This window comes from Mauremys mutica, chromosome 4, assembly GCF_020497125.1.
Source record: "Mauremys mutica isolate MM-2020 ecotype Southern chromosome 4, ASM2049712v1, whole genome shotgun sequence".
Classification (NCBI taxonomy): Eukaryota; Metazoa; Chordata; order Testudines; family Geoemydidae; genus Mauremys; species Mauremys mutica.
In genome coordinates this window covers 48,670,357-48,695,342 of record NC_059075.1, presented here as the reverse complement: position 1 = coordinate 48,695,342, position 24,986 = coordinate 48,670,357, and the positions used below count along the sequence as shown (strand labels likewise).

The following is a 24,986-nucleotide window of genomic DNA, read 5'->3' as shown; positions in this document are numbered from 1 at the left end:
ACAAAGTATTGACATCTGTAGTCATTTGGTGTGCATAGGGTGACCAGATGTCCCAATTTTATAGGGACAGTCCTGATTTTGGGGTCTCTTTCTTATATAGGCTCCTATTACCTCCTACCCCCGTCCTGATTTTTCACACTTGCTGTCTGGTCATCCTAGCTGTGCACTAGTTATCCAGGATGGCTATACTATTTATCAGTTGCCCAATGTGATACTTGCAAGAGTAGTTTAAACAACACAAACTCATCCAAATCATGCCATAGGTTGAGTGTTGGTATCAACAACAAAAATGGATTTATTTTTGGAGCCACATTGATTCTTCCATTTGCAATTTGCAGATAAGTCCAGTAACTTCAGCACGTAGGCATATGGGAGACTCTAATTTATAAAAAAAATTCAAGGTTCCTGCTTCCAGAGATGTTTTATAAATTAGTTTCTCTGATTCTCATGCTAGGGGAACAAGTTGTGGTGGTGTTTGCCGTTTTCTAAGGACCACTCTGTGAAATGGTGTTTGGTGTCACCTGTGAATTAAGTTAAATGTCCAGCTCCTATTACCTGGCCATAGCTGTGAACTCTGGGAAGGATATTAGAGATGGTGAAGGAGTCATCAAGAATAACAGTGCAACAAGAGCAAATGAACAAACCTATATACCTAGACTCAAACTGATCTAATATCCTGAGTTACTGACTTGGTTAGAAGAGCTCCAATGTCATATGGCCTTTTCTATGGTAGTGGGCAGTGGAGCAAAACTTGATTTTGTGATTCAGTCCATTAAAATACACAAACTAGCTAAGAGTTAAAATTTTTCACCTTCTGTAATATGACTGTGTACTGGATAATATTCCCATATTCATTTCACTGCATTATCTCTGAACAGATTGATACACCCATGGCCAAAGGCTAAATGCTTAACCAAAGTTAAAATGTAAGAAAAATTGAAATTTCTGCTTAATTTTACTATGGAGAACCTGAGTCTAGAGGGATAGAGTTAAAATATTTTATTGGGAGAATCGGAGGCCTAACTTAAACTGACCAAGTATCCTTAATTATTTTTATGGCGAAGTAACAGTTCTTTCCCACCCTGTGGGAAATGGAAAATTCAGAGAAATTCTTCCTTATAGGTGGTCCCCCCACCATTAAAAACAAACAAACAAAAAACACCGCCACAAAGACACTAGCTGGAGGCTATTTCTTACATTGTCACCACCGCATAGGATGTGACCTTGTAATGGATAAGAGGCAAATATTTTGGTGAAATGTATATCTCTAAATAGTTCTGATCATCTAACGCTTTGGGCTGAAAGATTAATTAAAAATAAAACATAATGGGAAATATAACTCTATATTTCAGTTTACATTTACTTCAGAAGCCATGGGGAACCTGAGAAGCATAATAGAGAATCTAAGGAATATATCTAGGGGGTATTTTTCTTTTTTACCTTGTTTGAGAGACTGCAGGAAAGAAGTTGGTCTTTGAAATTCTTCCTATTTCTGTTTCTTTACAGATTTCTAAGACTCTAGGAAACTTTTCCCCTAGGACTTTTAAAAAGTGTTTTCCCAGTACTATGGCATCTTTTATAGAAGCAAACAGAGAGAGGGAAGGAAAGAGGGAAACTGCTGTTCTAGAAACGTATCTTCAGCACTCACATTCAGGAATTTGATTTTGCTTATGAGATTATATATTGTATTGTATGGAAGTTTTGTAATAGTTTATAACCTGAAACACAGCTTTGGCATATTCAATTCTGAATACTGTGGAGGACTTGAGGGATTTCAAAATGTTATTAATACCTAACTTCTTACAGAGCAGTGCATTCTCTCCCTGACCTTTTACCATGGAAATAAAAACTAAAAACAGGAAAGGAATACTTAAAGCGCACTTACAAATGTGTTGAAGTCTCTAACATTAACCAGGGGCCTTAGTGGTAATTGGCAGTTTGTGATTTTTAGAATAACCATACAATTAGTATATCAAGCATACATTTGAGTATATTTTTTTGTTTTTTATCCATAGAGAAGTACATTTAAAGAAAAACGGAATCACCACATATTTTTCAGTTTAAGAAGTTTCATTGTGCGATGTTACTACTGATAAATGTAACGTACAATTCATCTATTCTAATTCAGGCTATTAGACATATAAAGTAATAATGGTTTTTCTCCTCCTGATTGACGCTGCTTTTAGAAGTATACTGAAGTAATTAGAAGTGACGGGTGTATGTTTATATTTATTTGTTTTCCCACTTTGGGAAATGTCTGAGATGCCTGCTTTTTAACGGGCCACCTTTAAGTTCCTGTGAGTTCCACCATATTTCCAGCAGAAGAGGGCTAGATAGGATTTACATTGGTGCAGTGTTGCTCCACAGTCAACAAGAGGGGTTATTTTTGAGCAATAACATATGAAGCACTTTCTCCCCTACTGGCTATGTGACTACTTCAGAAATCTGAAAAACTTCAAGGGTTATGGTAGATAGTCAGTAGAACATGAGCTCGCAGTATGATGCTGTGGCCAAAAGGGCTAATGCAATCTTCAGATGTATAAACAGGGGAATCTCAAGTCGAGAGAGGTTATTTTACCTCTGTATTTGGCACTGGTGCAACTGTTGCTAGAATACTGTGTCCAGTTTTGGTGTCCACAGTTCAAGAAGGTTGTTGATAAATTGCACAGCATTCAGAGAAGAACCACAAGAATAATGAAACATGCCTTACAGTGATAGATACAAGGAGTTCTATCTACTTAGGTTAACAAAGAGAAGGTTAAAGGGTGACTTCATCACAGTCTAGGAGTTCCTACATGGGGAACGAATATTTGATCATGAGGTTTTCAGTGTGGCAGAGAAAAGTATAACAAGATCCAGTGGCGGAAAGTTGAAGCTCGATAAATTCAGACTGGTAATAAGGTGTACATTTTTAACAGTGAGGGTAGTTATCTATTGGAACAGTTTACCAAGGGTCATGATGAATTCTACATTACTGGAAATCTTTAAATCAAGATTGGATTTTTTTTAAAGATATGCACTAGTTCAAAAGGAATTATTTTGGGGCAGTTCTGTGGCTTGTGTTAGAAGATCAGACTAGATGATTATATTAGTCCCTTCTCACCTTGGAATCTACGAGTGTAAACACTCCCATGTTACGTATTTATTTTAATTCTGCTCCTGGATGGAATTTCACTATCTGCTGAGGTGTCTAGTAGATTGTAATTATCTTCCTTGAAAAGAGGATACAAATCCTAATACTACTCACTGGTAATGGATATTCCCCTTTTGCCTGAGAGGTAGAAGACTATATTCTTAAAAAAGGTTGTCAGTTCTGTTCCCAATACTTCATAGGTTCAGTAAACCAATGTTTATGATATCTATATGTGTGTGTAGCCAGTGATTGCTAGACTCAAATTTTTGTCTCCTGCATAGTAATACAGAGCAAAACCATTGGAAGCCATGGGCTAGGTAAGGTAGTCATTTAAACAGACGTAGGATGTAGCATACTCCAGGAATATATCTGTTGTCTTCACTTTTAAAGATGTTTCTCTTCAGAATTAATAGTTAATATAATTAATTTTTAATTTCCTTTTTTTTAAAAAGCAAAGCACATAAAAGTTAAGTTCTTATGAGAAATCCACCTGATCATGAACCATTTCAGATAGATGGGCCTAATAGTTAGAATGTTGAGACTTATCTCATTTTTCTTAGCAATAGAAATATGCAATCTTGTGAGAACTGTCTAATCCAGTGGTTTTCAAACTGCAGGTCGTGACCCAGTACTGGCCCACCCCTGAGCCCTCCCCAAACCTGTAACCCCTTCCTGTGCACCCCAAACCTCTCCTCCCCAGCCCCACCCCAGAGCCTGCACCCCCAGCCCAGAGCCCTGACCCCCACCACACCCCAAACCCCTGCCCCAGCCCCCTCCTGCAGCCCAAACCCCTCATCCCCGGCCCCACCCCAGAGCCTGCGCCCAGAGCCCTGACCCCCTTCCACACCTTGAACCCCTCATTCCTGGCCTCACCCTGCAGCCTTCACCCATGCACCCCAACCCTCTGCCCCAGCCCTGAGCCCCTCCCACACCCCAAACTCCTCATCCCCAGTTCCGTTCGGTTGCAGGAATCAACAATTTTCTTCAACTGGGTTGACAGAAATAAAGTTTGAAAACCACTGGCCTAATCCATATAAGGAACACCTTTTGTTGGTAAGTGAATAATAGAAGCAGCAAGGTTTTGAAGAATACTGAAAGTATCAGGTCAAAAATATGGTTAAATAAATAAAACTGAGAACATGGGGAAAAGTAACATTTTGTGATATGTCATATGAATGAATTCCTTTGATTCTAAAATAATAGATAATTGTAGGCAGAATTACACAGACTGAAGCGGTAAATCTATATCCACCCTCCTTTTGAAAATAAATCTCTACATCAGGGGAGAAAATGCCAGTGTTATTTTCCCCGAATTTATCAAACCCAGAATTAGATGTTGGATGTTGTGACTCCAGAATCCTTGATCATTCGCCCAACTCCCACTTGTTTCTCAACTTTGTTGTTTCTCTAGTAGTTTTAAACAAAGAATTAGTTTTCAAAAACCTAAGAAAAAGAAAACTGACATGTCTGCCATGAAAATATGGAGACTCATTGAAGGTACTAAATATCTACTACAGATGGAATTGCCAGATAAGTCTCCTTGGGGTACAGTTACAGTGCAAATGATCTCACCACACTTGAAGCAGTGGGGGTATTGTCTGGCTTGTAGGAAAGGTAGGGAGTGAATTGGTGAAGCAGCTTCAGACTAGGTCAGCATGGGAATGCTGACCCATCCCCACCAAGTGACAGAGGATGGGGAGACTGTTTAGGTCCATGCCACTTCAAGAAAAGCCCTCTTTTACCTGGACCAGGCAGAGCAACAGCTCTCATGATGCCACATAGTAGCATACAGGTGAGAACAAGAAAGGGGAGGGAAATAGCTCCCCCCTCTTCCAGCTCACAGCAGTAGAAGCAGACATTTGGTAACAGAAGGGGAAGAAGTTTCAAACTCAGCTCGGAGCAGTAGCAGGCCAGTGAGAACAGGGAGGAGGGGTGGGGGGAAAGCTTCCCACTTCCAAGCCACAGTGGCAAAAGAAGATGTTTTGTAGCAGAAGGGGGGGAGAGGAGGGAGTTGAAACTCATCGGTGTGGGACCATAGCAGAGTGGTGAGAACAAGAGTAGGGAGTCCCCCACCCTCTTACAGCCAGCCATAGCAGACATGTTAGAGCAGACAGGAGAGGGAGTTCCAAACCCAGCTCAGGCGGGGACGGAGTGGGGCTCAAGGGACCCTGGGAGACTGTGGGGATGGAATCCTTGCCACATGTGCAAGAGTTTGGGTGCAGGACCAGGGTTGGTGGATCCAAGGATGGTCTTGTGTCTACCAAATGGATTCTCCTTTAGTGGAAAGTAACATGGATCCTGAGGAAGCAAACACTCTCAGTGGTGAACTAACTGCATTTGGAGGTGGGGGAGCCATCAGAGAATTGACTCAAATAGTCTGGGCAGTTGCTTCCAAAATTGTTTCCGCAGCACTAAAAGGTTTACAACATGTAGTTATTTATTTGACGTATGCAATCCAGTCAAGCCAAGCCACCATGCTTTTATCAATGATGTTCAAGGCATGAAGTCCTCCAGGAAGTTGAGTCATTTTGCAGTCCTCAACAATATGTGTCATGGTTTGTGGCTGCCCACATTGACATAGAGGACTGTCTCCAAAATGTCACCAAAATTCTGCTGCAGCACAAATTCCATGTCCGATACAAAACTAGTTGAGAAGGCTCCATTGCCTTCGCGGCAAATCAAATCCTGGTTGAGGTTGAATGGGGTCCAATACAAGATAATTATTAGTCACTTTCTTTGTGGACTATAAAGCTCACCATGCATCCTCTACCATAAATCCCTCACCTGGTAAACTTATCCACTCTGAGCGACATGAGGGCAGATGACCATGTAGTGGTAGTAAATAACGACTTTAAATAGCGGCATATCACACAATTTCGTCACAAGCTTTACTATGCTTTCCTCTTTGCAAACACAGGGCAGAGCAATAGTGCAAAGAATCATAACCATGGTAGAAGAGTAGATTTATGTGTGCCTAAAATAATACACATGGTGGAATTAAGTTATACATCGACATGTTTGTGTGAGATGAGCGAGCCCATACTGTAGCGCAGAACTCCACCGCTGAGTAACAGAGTGCCAAGGCTGAAGCATGTAATGTTTGGGCATTAGCATCCCATGTTGTTCCAGCCAGCTTTCCAAGCAGGTTGTTGAACATTTTGACCTTAGTAACTGACTTTGTAAGATGGCCATGATATAGACTCATAGACTCATAGACTTTAAGGTCAGAAGGGACCATTATGATCATCTAGTCTGACCTCCTGATAAGTGAGAGTTCTGTCCAATGTGATGCCTACATAGACCGGGTGTGACTCATGCTTTATTTGTTGACTATTGAGAACTGTGTTCAGCTTTCTGCCCGCTTGTATATGATGTAAGTGGAAGAAACTCGACAGTGTCTTACTTCCACTTGGTATCAGGTGCCACCGATGACAAGAATCAGCCATAGCTGCTATATCTGTGGTCATAACACTCTCAAATATGTCAAAGGAGTGTGACTGAGTGCTGAGGCATATGTCATCTGTATAAACAAACTTTCAAGACCCAGTATATGGTAGGTGATTTGAATATAAGTTGAAGAACATTGGAGATAATACTGATTCTTGTGGGAGGCTGTTCTTCCGGTGTCTCCTAGCACTTGTTCTATCACCAGTATGCATATGGAAATGGCGATTTCTCAAAAACAGAGCCATCGCACATACTAACCAACTTGGCATAGCTCTAGACCAGTGGTTTTCAAACTTTTTTTTTCACTGACCACTTGAAAATTGCTGAGGGGACCTCTTAATGATCTTTCTGAATGTTGTTTGTACCACTAGCTAACTATTGTAAAGTGCTATGGATAAAAGCGCTATATAAAAAAACCCTTAATAATAATTGTTTTGTTGTTCTACAAATAAAAGCACACAGCTCACATTTTAGTATCACTAGTCTTACCTTTCTAATGCGATGGATGTGTCCTCTCTGCTCTGCTGCGGCAGCCCCCGAGCTGGGGCTGGGAAGGAGGGGGGTCTGTATAGTGCAGATATTGGTGGCTCCACAAACACTATGGATCTATGAGAGAAATTTAATGATTTTGTGAAATTTCAGGAGCAGGAGGGCTCATTATGGAGGAACAGGTACTGCAGTACCTGGTGTCATTAGCAACCGGCATCATCAACCATCTCCATTCACCTAGGAAGGATGCACATAGTCTTGTCACTGTTAATACGCTTATGGATCTGGTGCAGATCCTAGAGCCCATATGTCATTGTGGACAAAAGTTGGCCTTGTTCATGGTGGCATTTCTGGTAGAATTTTTTTGAACTTTCTGGATCAGTGAACTAGTACCTGTGTCCTGTAGGGACTCTTTTGGAAGGGCTTTGGAACTGAGATAAATACACTGGGAGGGGTGAACGGTGATATTAACCTTGAGGAGGTCAAAGATGGATCAAGGAGGCCGGGGTGAATCCATTATTCTACAGGAAAGCAATGAGCCTGGGATCTGCCTTGTTAAGGCTGTGAGGGCATATATGGCAATAAGGCCAGGGAGAGATGGGCAACCTCTATATTCATGGTGACGGGAGTCCCTTCACAACATGCAAGTTTGTTACAGTTTTAAGTTGGAGACTGATGATGTTGGGGCTTTTAGCACATGAATTTGGCAACAGCAGTGGTCCAGCTGGATGTGAGGGCTAACGCAATTCAAACAATTGGGAGTTGGCATTCTGAAGCATACAGAACATATGTGACACCCTAGGTGGGGAACCAGAGTTAATTTTCCTGTGTATTTGCATTCCAGATGCTGGCAGATAGTTGTGTGGATCTACAGGCACATTATAGTTTATTGGGTGCATAGATGGCCTTCCAGGTTGTCTGGAGGTTCACAGCTGGGCCACAGTGGTGAAGTAGTCCTGAGCTGGCATGGGAAAAGGGGCATGTTATGGGATGAGCTAATGCCCCTTCCGTACGCTGTGATGGCCCGTGTACAGGCACCTGGTATGCTTGTGGTACAGCTTGGGGAAAATGATTGGGAGCATGGAAAGAGGTAGCCTTAATGCTCAGAGCTAAGAGGGAGTTGGGCCAGATCCTGGAACTTTTCCCATGAGAAAAAATGATTGGGCTGAATATGTTGCAATTCGGGGTGTGGAGAGGAGTTGTGAAGCCCCGATCAGCCAACAAAGCTAGGAGGTATGTGAATGGGGAGGTGGCAAAATTCATAGGTGGCATAAGGGTGTTGGTAATTTCTCATCTAGATACAGAATACAGGGCACCAGAATTATTCAGGGAGGATGGGATCCACCAGTGAGACTTGGGAGCTGACAGGTTTTTGGCTAATATTAAAGAGGGTATTAGTAGATGTCCAAAAACCCAACTAGATATGTGGGGGAGGCAGCCAAGCTAGTTGCCAGTACCTGTTTGTGGTGGGTGTCAAGTGCAGGTCCTCTATAGGGAAGAGATATGGTGATCAGATAAAATGGATTGGTAAAGATTTAAAGGAGATATTCTTCAAATGAGCAGAGACGGGGGGTTGTTCAGGGCTCCTATGACTGGTACGGAAGGGAGCCAACCCTCTCTCATTCATAGCCCCCCCCCTTAACCCTCATTTGACAGTGTCCCAGCACAGGTTTGGCCAGACATTTAGAGATAATGTTGCAGCCTAATTAAACCACATCCAGTGTCTTATGTCTTCCTTCTGGCATAGCTGGACAATGACCTCATGACACATTAAACAGTGGGGCCATTGTCTGGTTGTAGGAAAAAGTGTGTGGCCTGTTTAAGGTCTAGATAGGCAAAGTGACTGGCTGCCACAGCTTCATACTAGGTCAGCGTGGGGGCACTGACCCATCACTTCCATCCCAGGTGAACCAAAGAGAGGAGGGACTATTTAGATCTTCCGCAGTGCAGGAAAAGCCCTCTGTTACTTGGACCAGGCAGAGAAACTCCCACCCAGGAACACAGTTAAATACCTGTGGGAATTACACTAGTCATTCCTTTCTCAGAGGGTTGGGAAGGACTTTTTCCCTCACAGCCAGCATAGCTAAGGCGAGGTGGGGGTTTTCGCCTTCTTCAGGGTGGTTGGGGGGTTAGCTGGGGCGAACATGAAACAGGGGTTTGGCAATGTTGTCACAACTCATTATGTCAGCATGAGGCAGATGTCCAGTGCAGGTCCTGTATAGGGAAGGGATATGTTGATCAGATAAAATGGATTGGTAAAGGATTTAAAGGAGGTATTCTTTAAAGACACAGAAACAGATGAGGATTGGGGTTGCGGGGTCCCTGCAGCAGGTTGGCTGGGGACCAGGATGGGAAAAGGGGAAGAACTGACAACAGCCCATCCCCAGGTATATGTAAATGATGATGGAATTACCTGCACTGTACACTTTTATCTGATTGTTATTCTCAGACATATAGGAATAAAGTTCCAGCTTAAATAAACCACATCCAGTGTATTTTGTCCTTCTTCCAGCACAGCCGGACAATTTATCAGACACAGTGGGTTGATCAAGACTATATTCCAGACAACAACAAATCTCTTCTCAGTTTGTTAATGTGAAGGCATGTTTGAGAAATGTGTAACAAAACAAAAAAAGAAAATAGGCAGGGAAATGCTGACAGCCCTCACTCTCTGGCTAGACAGTTACATCCTAGTTGTCCAGACCACGCTTCTGTAGTTGCAACATTTAAGACTAATATTATGATACAGAAGGAATGTACGAGCGAATTTCTTTGGTCTCTGTGATCAATACAGAGAAATGTCATATACGTGAGTAGATATTTTGCTTTTCCTCTGTTCAGCTAAAGGGCTCTTCAACACTAGATTTCTAATCTTCAGAGATCCATATTGTGCACATACTGTAATTCTAAAGGAAGCAAGCCATCACACGAATAATTTTCAGGTAATTGTATTTTTTAAAAACAGGCAAAGTCATTATCAGGTTAATCTTCTATCATGTGGTTAACAGATATGAGCTAGATTGAGCTCAGAATCTAGAGCTTTTTTTTTTTTTTTTGACATGAACACTTTGGTCTGCTAATTACAAAAAAGAGATCTTAATACCAGAGTAGATGGGACTAGTACTGTAATAGCAGTGATTTGAAAGTGTGAAACAATTACATCAGTATGTGTGATTTGCCCTCCTCTCCTCTCCCTGGAATTAGTTGTTTCTGGCAAAAAGATAGGGATAACCTATGTTAGAGGGATCATTCTGCTTAAACTGAGGCTTTCATTAAGTCACACAGGATGATTTATGAAATGTAAGCTTCAAAACTGGGGCTATGTTTCATTTACGTTCTGTGTCTCACACACACAGTCATGTACACACATACATACCATTAATGTTAAAATTTCAACCACTTCTTGATATACATGCACAGAATATAGAGATAAATAAATAGTTGCCCCTTCATCACTAAAAAAGAAAACATTAACAATGGGGAAATTAGTCTTCCCTCTACTGTAGCAACTTGTGGTGCTGTGGAAAGGTAAGTATGAATATCCACTTTGTTTTGTGGTCATCTCTTGGTTTGACTGAGTCAGTTCTTTTAATACAAAGGTGTCACAGAAAGTGGTATTGGTGATTCAGTAGTGGGTGCTCTTTTCTCTGGATCCATACTGAACCACTGTCCCAGCTCGATGTGAGGGAGCTCTCTCGTGAATGTGACATCTTTCAGATTAGACATTAACCCAAGTTAATGTCTAATTAACCACCAGTTCCAACCACCAGTTCCCAGGGCAAATTCCAGCTTTGGTCATTACAATCTGCCCATCTAAATTCTCCCTGCAATTTCAGTTGACTATAGCATTCTTCTTTTCTTTTTAATACTATTGCATAGTATTGGGCACTGTTACTAAACATAATATGTCACCATTCTGAATTGTTTAAGTCACTTTTGTAATAAGCTCTAATACTGAGTCTTTCATAATTCTGGAATCTTAGATGTAGTATTAAGTATATTCTGAGGATTGTGACCCCCTTGGTTTAAAATTAACAGATTCCTATTAAATCTGCTATGTTAGGAAATAATATTTTCTTAGTTACTGTTTTTCTCATCTACTCCTCCAAAGCAAAGGTTCTTTGTTTTTAGACATTTCTAAGATCTGGCATTATAGTATTGCTGGTTTGTCAACCTCAAAGGTAGGGCTTGATCCAGAGATCAGAAGGTCAAGTGATGAGTAAAGGGACTGTTGTTTGTGTGACTGACAATCATTCTGCTTTCCTTTAAAATAATAGACAAAACCTTGTTTTTGCCTGTAGTGAATCTGTCAATGTTAGTATTACAGTTGTACATTGGGGCACCAGTCAGGACCCTACTGTGATAGCTGCTGTGCAAATATAGAGTAGAGGACAGCCTTGAAGAATTTAAAAACTAAGACTAAGTACAACAAATGGATATAGCAAACAGTTGGAAGGAACTGGGGAGGTAGGAAGGAAAATAGTAATAAGAACATATGTTTATATAGGTCAGCTACAACTGCAGCTAGATGGTTTCAATCGGGTCAATTTACTATTTTTTTATTAGTTAAAAATATAAATACACAAAATATAAGCAAAAACAACAAGGAGTCCTTGTGGCACCTTAGAGACTAATAAAATTGTTAGTCTCTAAGGTGCCACAAGGACTCCTCATTGTTTTTGCTGATACAAACTAATACGGCTACTACTGTGAAACAAAATATAAGGTAAACAAGGGGTATAAAAGCCATATATCCATAATAGCCATTATCACATGGCAGTTTCTCATAGGTATCACAATAGAAGTGTGTGTTCAGGGAGAATTTGAAGGACAGGGTAGTGTCTCTACAAACAAGTTCAGGTACCATGGAAAAGAAAGGATAAAGCTCCTTTTAGGAGAAACAGACAAGTAAGCACTGGAGGATGGTATCATTGGTGGAGCAGATTGAAATAAAAAGATAAGGGTAGGACTAAGCTTTAGGGGGCCTTAAAAGTATGGACTAGAACAGGAGTCGGCAACCTTTCAGAAGTGGTGTGCCGAGTCTTCATTTATTTACTCTAATTTAAGTTTTTGCGTGCCAGTAATACATTTTAACATTTTAGAAGGTCTCTTTCTATAAGTCTATAATATATAAATAAACTATTATTATATGTAAAGTAAATAAGGTTTTTAAAATGTTTAAGAAGCTTCATTTAAAATTAAATTAAAATGCAGAGCCCCTCAGACCGGTGGCCACAACCCAGGCAGTGTGAGTGTCACTGAAAATCAGCTTGCGTGCCACCTTTTGGCACACGTGCCATAGGTTGCCTACCCCGGGACTAGAAGCTTGTATTTGATGTGGTCATCATCTTCTTCTTTCACATGGCATTTGAAAAGCAATGGGCTGAGATTATAATTGAATCTTGAGATTCGAAAGTCATTCTAATGCTTCTGGAGTAGCTAAGTGGATCCCCCTTATGCCACCACTGTAACTGTAAATGGGGCAATTGTCTGTGATGAGACTCACAGATTGACCACTGTCACAATTTGATGATTCTTTGATTTCCTGAATGTGGAGGAGATATCCACACCTTCCATGTGTTGTCCGAATGCAGTTAAGTGCAGTCCACTGCCCATGGGAAAGGTGGAATCCTGGGAAGAAATGGTGGTGAAGAAGTGGAAGCCAGTGGAGGGATTCAAAGAAAGGGGTAACATGGTCAGAACGATGGGGCAGGAACAAATGTATTCAAAACATTCCTCAGGAGCAGTGTTTTGAATGGACCTGAGTGGAATGGAGGTGGGTGTCAGGAAGGATAGAGAGGAGGAGGCTTCATGCGGGAGATACGGTCTGCACAGAAGTTTTAGTAGTGTGGACAGAAAGAAAAGGCTGGAATTTAGAGATGTTCTGAAAGAAGCACCAGCAAGATTTGGTTTGATATGCATAAGACATCAAATCCATTGGCTATAGCATCTATGGCAGAGGGATATTTATTGGAGAAAGTTTGTTTGTTTCTTGCCAAAAAATAAGCGCCTGTCTCATCTGATGATCATGTGTTGATATAGTAATTGTCTTCCATATAAACAGCAGCACTCAGAAGTACATACAAACCCAAGGAAGGCATATAAACTTGTATCTGTAGAATGTTTTAAGTTTCTACAGACATACAGGATAAAAAGGATCCATTGCATATAGAAAAATATTAATTGTTAAAGCTGTCTTCATCATGAAACCGCTAAAACCTTCCTCTTTTTCTAGCCTAGTCTAGGATGCACTGATTCTTATTAAAGTGTCCAAAGAATTTGAGTTGTCTGAATTCATATTGCTTTTTCAGGATACTGTAGTTTGAACAAGTATGATTTAGCCCTCGCTTGAAATACTTTTCAAGCTTACCATACTTGTTTTTGCCCAAATGACCCACGTACCTCTGTTGGGTCAGTTATGTTGTAAGGGGTTTTCATCCCTGAAGGATAGCAGATGGCAATACTGCTATTGTCCTCCCCTGGGAAAGAAGCTTTACATTTCAGCTAGGGTTCTAAAGGAGCCTCCTCAGCAGCAGTTTTTCATGAGATACTGTGAATCATATCAATTCCCAGCCAGTCTGACCTTGTCCTTTCTCATCTGGCCCTGCCCACTTATGAACTGCACTAGCTGGTTTCAGGCTTCTCTTCAGAGTGGGGCTGCTGCGCAAAGTGTGCCAACCACTCTGCCTTCTTCTTCCACCTCAATTCTGGAGGTTCACTGTGGTGCACCCCAAAGTTTGAAGTCAGCCCATCGTGTTTCGGGTAAAGTGATAATCAGGGCCGGCCCACAAAATTTTGGCACCTGAGGCGGGGAGCTCAAATGATGCCCCATTGCCTCCTCGCTTGGGCCAAAACTGCCTTCTTCAATTCTGCCTTCTTCCTGTTCTACTCCGCTCATGGTACTGCTCTGCTACCTATCCCAATAAAGGAGAACTGAGGGGGGTGCAGGGGTCAGGGTGGGCAGAGGGGTGCGGGTGCTCATGGCAGGGGGCTGGAGGGGGAATGCCCCACCCCCAGCCCCTTCTCCAAGGCCCCTCCCCCACCTCTTCTCCGCCTCTTCTCCTCCTCCTCCTCCCCTCCACCCCGAGCAGCGAGCTGAGCAGCGGAAGGGGGGAGGGAACGTAGCACGCTGGGGAAAGAGGCGAGGGAGGAGCTTGGCTGCCACCAGAGCCTGCCCTGCTGCAGCAGGAGCCGGCAGCACTAAGCTTCTGCCCCCGGGAGGTGGAGAAGAGCAGTCTGGGCCGGGACCCCTTTGGACTGTGGGCCTGGCACCATGGTAAATCCGGTACTGCCCCTGCCACTGGCTCACTCTCACTCCCCAGCCTACCACTGGCCTCTTCACCACCCCGGCCAGCCAGCCAGCTGGCCATTGGCTTGCCCCACCCCGCCGCTTGCCTACTCAACCCCCACGGGCTGCACAGTGAACCCATGCGGGCCACACATGGTCCATGGGCCGTATGTTGTGCAGACCTGTCTTAGATGCTCCTGGAGTACAGCATCAAACTCAGCCATCAGCTTCACAATTTTAAGGAAGTTTCCATTGTTTGGCACATACAGCTGATCTGAAGTGCCACGCAGTGCTAGGTTTTGGGTAGCAAGCATTCTCACAATGGCAATGAGCCTTTTCAGAACATTTTGCCATTAGAGAGACTCTGGTGCAATTTTCTCTTGATGCTGATCATCTGTGGTGGCCTTTAACCTTAGTTTCATATCAAGCTCTTTCCACCTATGGAATGCTCTCTGGTGATTTGCTGCCTCCTCATGGCATGCTAGATTTCTAGCCAGATTTTTCCAGTCTTTTGTTCCTGTAGAACAATGTGGCTAGAACATTAGACTGGAAGAGTTTGCAACAAAAACAGTATGCAGCATTCTGGGTATTTGAGTACATAAGCCAGGCCCTCTCCACTTTATCATCATTGGGGATTTCATGCCAGTAATGTGTTGGATGGAAACTTCTATTTTCATTGTCTTTGGGGAACATGAAGTTTTTCACTTGCTGTGGCCCAAGCACTACAGGGAAGTCCCTCAGGCTACTGCTCAAATGGGTCCACAGTCCTGGATCATCTAGACTTAAGGAACTAAACTCAGCAGCAGCTGTTTCTTGTGCCTCCATCACACTCTTGTCTGATATACACTTTTCTTCAGGAATGTGCATGGTTACATCCATTTGAGATGGAGATATGGATGCTGCAGTAGCTGCCAGGTCACCTGCACTCTGACTAACCGGAAGATCAGGCATCTCCTCACCGCTCACATCTTCGCTGGGGCCAGAAGGCTCACTGTGAACTTTTGCATCTATGTATCTCAGGAGACATCCTTCCTGCTTTCTTTCTTTTTCTGAATGCTGCCCCAGAGGGGCGTTTTCTTCTTTCACTCATGACTGCTGTTCTATGACAGCTATACCCGCTCAACACTCAATTGAAGGGGACAGATAAGCAGGCTGGTAGCAGGGCCTGAGTGAGGGAAGATATCAGTGTCTTAAGGGCCTAACTGGCTCCGACTACTTCACTTGACTGCCTGTTCTCTTCAGGTGGGTTCAGGGAAGCATCAGGAAACAGGAAGCTCCCTGCGAAACTGGTGTTAATCAGTCCAGACTCCTGGGGTGCAAGAGAGGTACATAAGAGGTTCCTCCTCCTCTCTCTCCCTGCAGCTCCTGCTGCTTTCTGTTATTCCCTCTCACCTTTTCTCCTGCCTGCCTGTTATGTCTCTTGTGCCCTCCTTCCTCCAGCACAGCACTCCACCATCTCTGTGCATCTAGAGCAGAGAGAATACATATGCACCAGCAGCAGACACAATTTTCTACACTCTGGGTCCTAGTACCCCCACTCCACAGACACACACAAAATCTGGCACCTGAGGCAGCTGCCTCAGTTCGCCTCATGGTAAGGCCAGCCCTGGTGATAATGGCTCCATTTTGAAAAATGGCAGAGATGGAGAAAACACATGTGGACACCCATATTTGTAGATGTAAATTCATTAATTACACTTACAAAACTATCTGTAAAAGCAAATAATGAGTTGACTGAAGTGTACAAATGTTGATGTGCACCTGCATGTGCTATATTTTGCAAGTGTTTGTCTGTTTAAAAATTAGCTGTATCTGTTTTTATCATAGATAAGCGAAACATCAGACAGTCCCCCCAAAAAGAATCAAATACAAGATAAAAATCTGTAATGAGAAGGTAATATTTTGTATACATTTCTGAAATACATCACAGTACTCTTTTGATAGCATAGTGCACTTAGAGTTGTGAGATGTAGGGTCAGCATCTGCGTGGCAGATTTGCTGCATATATAATAAATTCATTCTGCCTTACTTGATGGGCCTGTAACTTTTAGCAGGCAAGAGACGCCGTTTTCTGCTTAAACCAGGCCCACATATGAAGGAAGAGGAAATAGGAAAGCATTTTGCGTTTGGTCAGCTGTGTTACTTGAGGCCCTGTTAAGATTTGTCAATATTGCTAGTTAAATAAAATACCTTTTGTTAATTTTCTCTTAAGTCTCAATTAAGCAACACCCACACCCAGTTCAGACCACAGGAATTCATTCCAGCACATATCCATCCGCTTTCTTGGACCAATCTGATTTGTCGGGCATTCATATTACCCTGGCTTTTTAACAGTATCAGAAATAATTTTAATATTTCGTAACAAGCCAAAGCTTTTAAGATTATATCAGCAGTTTCTGGAGGTTTCCATTTAATCTAAATGAACCCTCACTTTCTGGTCTATTAATCTAAGTCCCAACAATAAATCAACTTATAAAGCCAGGCTCTGTAAGTCATATTTTCTGAAGCTAAATTGTATCTACTGTAACTCACAGTGTCTGTCTCCTAATATTTTCACTGATATTATTGCTATTAGGATAGAAAACTCATTTACCGTGGTTGCCATTAAAAATATTAGCTAATTCACTTTTACAGGTTGTGTATTCTTTCTAGTAAAAGATATTATACTAAGTCCTATTTTGGGTGGGACTGTGGGGAACTGGTGTTACTCTGATTAAGCTCTGCCCACAGTCTCAAGCTCTTCTCACAGTATCATAATAGCTGCATGTTTCAACTAAAGTTATCCACCCCACCATCAACCTCAGCCTGGACCAATCTCCACGGGAGGTCCACTTCCTAGACACCATGGTACAAATAAGTGATGGTCACGTTAACACCACCTTATACCGAAAACCCACCGACTGCTATGCCTACCTTCATGCCTCCAGCTTCCATCCTGGACACACCACACGATCCATCATCTATAGCCAAGCACTGAGGTATAACTGCATTTACTCCAACCCCTCAGACAGAGACCAACACCTACAAGATCTTCACCAAGCATTCTCAAAACTGATACCCACACGAGGAAATAAGGAAACAAATCAACAGAGCCAGATGTATACCCAGAAGCCTCTTGCTGCAAGACAAGCCCAAGAAAAAAACCAACAGAACTCCACTGGCCATCACCTACAGTCCTCACACAACACATCATCCTCTGCAACACATCATCAGTGATCTGCAACCCATCCTGGACAACGATCCCTTGCTTTCACAGGCCTTGGGAAGCAGGCCAGTCCTCGCCCACAGATAACCCGCCAACCTTAAGCATATTCTCACCAGCAACCACACACCGCACCACAGTAACTCTAACTCAGGAACCAATCCATGCAACAAACCTCGATGCCAACTCTGCCCACATATTTACACCAACGGAACCATCACAGGACCTAACCAGATCAGCCACAACATCACTGGTTCATTCACCTGCACGTTCACCAATGTAATATACACCATCATGTGCCAGCAATGCCCCTCTGCTATGTACGTCGGCCAAACTGGACAGTCCCTACGTAAAAGGATACATGGACACAAGTCAGATATTAGGAATGGCAATATACAAAAACCTGTAGGAGAACACTTCAGCCTCCCTAGACACACAATAGCAGATTTAAAGGTAGCCATCTTACAGCAAAAAAACTTCAGGACCAGACTCCAAAGAGAAACTGCTGAACTTCAGTTCATTTGCAAATTTGACACCATCAGCTAAGGATTAAACAAAGATTGTGAATGGTTAGCCAACTACAAAAGCAGTTTCTTCTCCCTTGATGTTCACACCTCAACTGCTAGAAGAGGGCCTCATCCTCCCTGATTGAACTAATCTCATTATCTCTAGACTGATTCTTGCCTGCCTCTGGAAATTTCCACCACATGCGTCTGATGAAGTGGGTAGTCACCCACGAAAGCTTATGCTCCAATACGTCTGTTAGTCTATAAGGTGCCAGAGGACTCTTTGTCGCTTTTTAGCAGGGAAAGAGTTAACAGTGTTGGCTTTAAACTAACACCATTATGCTTCAGAGTTATGCTTACCTGAGATGAATGGGTATGGTTCACAACTCCCTAGAATCCAAATGCTGAATCCTCCTGCACAAAGCCCAAGTAAATTATGCATAATGAAATGTATCTAAGATAGGCAGAAGGAAAAAAAACTTGGTGCACGTCAGTTACATAGCCACTCTGCTGCCATCAATACAGCCCAGGGTGTTCGTTAGTTCTGAGTCCTGTGTATTTGCTGGGGTTTAAGCTTCTGGAATCATGTTGTGAATCTACTGGTCATTTCTCTTCACTGTGTGTATGCGCAGGCTGCTCCATGTTCATTTTTAAAACAGAACTATGAACGTTTACTGCCTAATTTACCCATGAGAAGAGTCAGCCCAATAGAGCAGTGGTTCTCAACCTGCAGCCAGTGGGCCGCTTGCGGCCCAATCAGCACACAGCTGTGGCCAATGTGACATCCTCAGGGCCATACAGGTAGTATTGGATGCGGCCCACATAACACATTGTGGCTGCATATGTGGCCCATAATGGTAAATAGATTGAAAACCACTGCCATAGAGCCATTGTTTCAGTCTTTGTCTGCTGACTCAGCCCCACGCATTCAGAACCCCCCGCACATATCTTCGCAACCAGAAGGGATAAATAGGCAATCTTTTTTTTAAATAAAAACACACTTACGTTTTGAAATTGATGAATAAATAAATACAAGGAAGCCCCCACCCCTGTCCAGACAAACAATAGAAGGGATTGTGCTAACCAGTTTGTGTATAATAAGGACCTGCTTGAAGTTAATCAGTTCTGAATTTCAAAACTTTCAGTCAACACTATTTTGGCTTTTTTTTCCTTTTCATTTCTCCCGCACCCAGTGCTTCTTGATTCACCAGGATCAAAGGTGAAAGAGCAGCACAGCAGTATGGTGGGAGAACCTCTTCTCTCAGTGTTCATTACTGGCCAAAACTAGAAGGTACTGGGAATCTTGTACTGAAAGCCTGTTCTTGTGAGATTCAGTCTGTGATTTCCAGACCAAAGAAGTTCAGATAAGTTCAAATAAGTAAATGAACTTTTGGATGTTTATCCAAACGTTCTGAAGTTTACCCATCACCAGAGTAGATAAGTATTTGTGGTTCTTGAGCTATATTGGAGTAAGAGCTGCATGTTTGTTTTTAACACTTTCCTCCCCAGCCCATTTTGCTTATTCTAACAACAAGTAGTAGCAATGCAATAATACCTCATGATTTTCATGCTTATTACCTCTGTAAGTGCAATCTAAAACAGCGAAGTGAACCCAGCTTGCCTTGTATACTGAGATGCTTTTGCTTTTGGTGCCAGACTGCAGTCTTTCATAGTGTTTTAAGCAGTTTTATCTTTTAGAAACCCTGTTAAAAACACAAGACTAGCTTCCTTCTTTTGACAGTCTCCTTAGACTCGTGCACTTTTAAAATTGCATCTTTAGGCAGATGCCATTGCCAGTTGTCACTAATAAAGATTTTTGCTTGTGTTGCACACATTTTGTCTCTTTCATTTAACTGGCATAATATTGCCATACTGCAAATAAAAGTCATTTCTTTATTTCACTGAATAGTGACTGACATAGTACTGTGCTGAGCTTTAAAAAGAATTTTTACTTTCATTGTATTTGTGCATTAAATTAAGTGTTCATATCTGCAGAATAAACTAAACCCTTAGAAATATTACTGTGTTTAATTAGCAGTTCAGTATTTGAATTTTTGTTGTTATGGTTGATGTCTAAGAATGAATAAATGTGTAATAGAGAAGAAAAGGAACATTGTGAACAAAGATATTAGATAAAGGCACATTTTATGTTCTGCATGTTATTCTTTTAAAAAATATTTTAATTACTTTTATGTTCTGTCTGGGTAGCATTTTCACTTTCACCCTCCCCCAGTTCAGTTCCTAGTTTAGGTCTTTCAGAACAACATCTTATAGCATGGCTTCATCTGTAGAATCTTGCCATTCTAGTCTCAGAAGTATACATAAGCAATAACTATTCTCCACTCTGGTGGTCATAAAAGGGAACTCAGCTAAAACATGGTTTGACAGCAAAATCTCTTTGGACAGTCTGCATTTTAAATTTGACTCACACTTAAATGTCTAGTACCACTGTACAGTTGACAGTACACTTTGGGATGGGGGTAGTGGCTAATCTATTTGGAAGCAATTAGGTGCTAAAATGAGCAACACGTGTGAAGTCACTTTGCAATTATATGTATACAAATGGTGGGAAAACAGACTTATTACAACACTTTGTGAAGCACAGAATTACATGTTGGAAAAAAGAAAAAGTGGGTGTATGAGGAAATACATATACATATGTCTACTATTTTTAATTACCTGGGGCCAAGATTTCTTTTGTCATCCTGGCATTTGTTTAGTTATTCATCGTACTTTTTATTAACACTTGGCTACAGTATTTTCTGTTTCTCAATTTCAACTATTTTTAATTTATGATAATTATACAGTATTGTATGGAAGAGATTAGGTGTTGATCAGCCATTGCATATAGAAATACAAAATGTTGGTTATGCTTCTGGAAGCTACTACAGAAAAGTAAATGTGGTAGTTGTGTGTTTAGCAACATCCCATGTGCAGCCATAAACATTAATGACAAATAATCTAAGGTTGTATTAAATGTAAAAGGGGATTTCTGGCCAAGAGATAGGTGACATACCATGTTCTTTTATATTAGTCCCATAGAATGCTTTATGAACCATCAGGCCGGAGAGTAGGATCAACTCATCTGGATATGGACACTTCACTTCTTTACCATCTTTTTCTTCTTTATAATAGTGTTAGCAAAGGACACACATTTAGCACAGAAAAATAAATTGATCATTGAGAACATCACAGTTGTGGCTGGTGCTGGCAGAAATCCCCTAAGGAGAAATGGAGATATAAATGACAAAAAAGTAGAAACTAAAAGGAGATAAAATATCATGGAACTTCTAAGCATAAAATAGCTGTGACACCATATACCAGCATGCATTCTGAAACACAGATATGATTGGTTACAGGCATGCAGGACAACATATTTAAAAATTGGTTGTACTTTTGGAGTTCTAGTAAAAGGAGGGAGACAGAGGATAGTTGTGAGGTTGGATTGTCAGTTCTGCCCTTTCAGCTAGTTGGCAAAATCTCTCAGAGACTGCAAGGGTAACATCAATGCAGGAAGCTGTTCCTAACTCCAGTCTACAATATTAGAGGTTCACAGCATCATGCATTTCACAGTAAATAAGGAAGTAAGAGGCCAGCAAAATAGATAGGCCAATATGTGCTTTCTTCCCTTTTTTCATAAAATATATGTGTAGTAAGTAAGATGAACAGCACTGTAGTTAGAAATGGAAATATTTCTAACGCTATTTTATTCTAAATATATCACATTAATGGCTTTGTTTGCCCCTTGGTTATTATTGTTTGAACATTAACTAGTCAGCAAAAATAGGTTAACATTATTTTCACATTTCTAATTTAATACAAATGTTTAAAAAATATAGTGTTTACCTGCTATCCAAGCAAAACATAGAGAAACTAAATGGATACTATTTAATGCTCATTTTTAATTAATTAATGAATTTGGGGCCTGATTCTGATTTCACTTACATGGGTACTACAGGGTTCAATCCATTTACTTCAGTGGAGTTACTCCTAATTTATATTAGTGTAAGGACTTCAGAATGTAAAGTAGCAATTAATTTAAAATACATGTAAAACTGAATATGAAAATACTGACTTCCAATTCAATGGTTCTGGCAATATTATAAGTTTGTTTTTAATTCTTGAAAAGCATATTAAAATTAACTTTTTTCCCATTTACGTAATGTGTATAACTAAACTTCCTTCCTACTGTGAGACAGTTTCATTTATTGCTATTTGTAAACAGCTTAGTAAAGATGCATAGTGGATTGGTCTAGAAACTCCTTGAACAGTTTCTTTTGAAATAACACTACATACGTTAAGCTCAATTACACATCCAAACAGCCACAGCACACTTTTGGTAATTTATTCATTGATTTAACATAGTACCCAGAAGAGTCATGCCTGCTGTCAATTTTGTAATATATTATGTTTTAAATATACTCATGCTCACCCATGCACGCCATTAAGGTGTGCATAAACCTGTGTTTTTCTCTCTTGACAGCTATAAATGTTTGTTATTATTACACAAAACATATGTTCATGTTGTTTTTGTCTAAATTATTCTATCTGGGGCTATAAAGTTTTAATGTTATTAGTTGCCCTTAGAATTTTAATGTTTCACTGCTGTAACCTTCTTAGGATTTGTCTGCAATTAAATAGAAACTATTTCAGTACAGCCTGGAAGAAAAATATATTTTATACAAATAATAATAAAAAAAAACCTTCCTCCTCCATTTTCTTCCAATGTGGCAACCTGTTTAATTGACAGGGTTTTGTCTACAGAAATCTTACCTATAGTATTTTCTGTGCAAAATAATGTAAGTATAATACCTCTCCTTCAGTTTTCTGAAGTTAGAAAAAATCAAGCTTAAACCATTGGGATGGTAGGTACACTATAATCAGTTTGCTTTGGAGGCACAGTTGCCAGTTATTCCCTATTGCTTTTCCACTTATTGGTCAGTTTGTGAAAGAAACCTTACCAAACCCGACCAATATACAAATTTGAAGACCCTAAGACTTTAGAAGACAATTTTCAGTTTACTAAGGTAAATCATGTGAAGGGATTGTCCTTTGTGTTCTCTTCTAAATAGCAGCATTATTGGCAATAGGATAATACATCATGCTTATTGATCAATTTTCAAGGGTTTTTTTGAGTAGTTCTTGAGAAGAGTAAAATAAGTTTCCTGCTCTTAAATGAGCAAATCATTTTTTATTCACTGAAATAACATTTCAGGATATGGGGCCCTGTTTGCAATATGTTGGATCATGGTGTCGAATTGCAAGTCCTTGTTATAATGTTATGCCAAAATATGCTTGTCACAAAGTAGGTAATTTGTTTACAGTGTTGTACGGGTCTGGAAGCAGGCATCTATAAGTTCCCTCCTTAACTGTCACTGTCCTATGGGGTGAGCTAAATTTCTTCTTCAAGTGCTAGTCTTTATTTATATTCCACAGTTGGTGAGTGCACATTCAGTGCACAAGTACCAGAGAACTTTCTAGACCGCAGTATGCCTCTGGGCAGCACATATGCCCTTCTCTTCCTCATGTGACCACAAGGGTATAAAGGGCAGAGCCAGCCGCTGCCTGCCACACCTAGTGCCTTCTTTACTGCCCATGGTATATATTGGCGATACTCTTCTTGGGTGTACCACCACTACAACTTAGTTAGCTAGAGTTAATACTAGTTAGTTGGGACTTCGGGGGGGAAGGGGCTCCTCTCCCCATGGCTGCTGGTAGCACTGCCTGCTACGGCTGACTAGAGCAAGTCCCTGTGTTTCAAGAACTGCCCATCCTGTGAGGTGGTTATGCCTCTGACCAACGGAGGCATGAGGTTCTGTCTCTGCAAGGGCCATGTCTCTCAATGCTGCAGGTCCTTTCTGTGGCAGACACTCTCCTGAAAGCCTTCCTGGCATAGCAAGCAATAAGACCTGACTCTGACTTCAGGTAAATTAGTATTGATGTGTAGATAGCACTTTAGATCGTCAAAACACTATATAAACATTACCTAACTAATCCTCACAACATCCTCGGAAAAAGGTAATTTCCCCCATTTTACAGATCAAAAAACTGAAATGGTGAAGTTAAGGGACTTGCCCACAGACATAGGGAGTCATCAGCATAGCTGGGATTAGAATTCAAGAATTCCTGTGTCCCGGACCCATGTTCAAACTAGTAAACCAGTAATTCTCATACTTCTTGAGTATAGGAATATATTCATTTTTTCCAAAATTTGCAGACCCCTGTCAAAAAAAAGTTTTATATTAATCAAAATGAATTCTGCCCACCCAGATTTAATTTACTGTATCTCCACTGCTTCTTTTCTTTTTCTCTTTCCCCTCCTTTTACTCCACCTTTTCTTTTCTACCTTTTGTATCTTTGTCAGTCTGTCTTTCATCTTTCTTTCCTAGTCCTCTTTCCCTGAATTATGTTCTCTTCTTTCACCGAATGTTTTTTTCAGTCAATCTGATATCGTCTCATCCTCACCAATCTTACCCTTCTTTCTTTCCTCTTCATTCACACTATTCTCTTAAATCCCTCACTTCTGCCCTACAAACTGTAGAGATTGCCATGTGTCAGCAATTGTTGTTCACAAGTACAGTATCATCATACCCTAATTTTCATAATTTTAATTATATCTGAAGTTTTGCCAATTATATGGTGAACTTCTACAGTGGAAAGAAAAAGCCCTCAACTTTCTCTTAGGAACTGAAAAACCTATGATAGAAAAAGTGCAACATTTGTTGAAGAATAGAGATGATAAAGAAAAAGCAGTGTTTCAAACTACTTGGTTAAACAATAATCTCTTACACAGCACTCATTACTGCTAAATAATTGACTGTGTTGGAAAAAAGGTTTCCATGTGAAGAGAGGTTCAAGAAGGTCAGTTATCTAGTGGTAATAACCGTAGCGGTCATGAGAGGGTACTAATGCTATTAAGGA

General features: G+C 41.0%; 1 protein-coding gene across 1 annotated transcript in view; it reads left to right on the top strand.

Annotated features, from left to right (window-relative positions):
• The window catches only part of AKAP6 (A-kinase anchoring protein 6), a 304,961-nt gene that overhangs the window by 129,244 nt on the left and 150,731 nt on the right, over window positions 1-24,986 (top strand). The window lies entirely within an intron of this gene.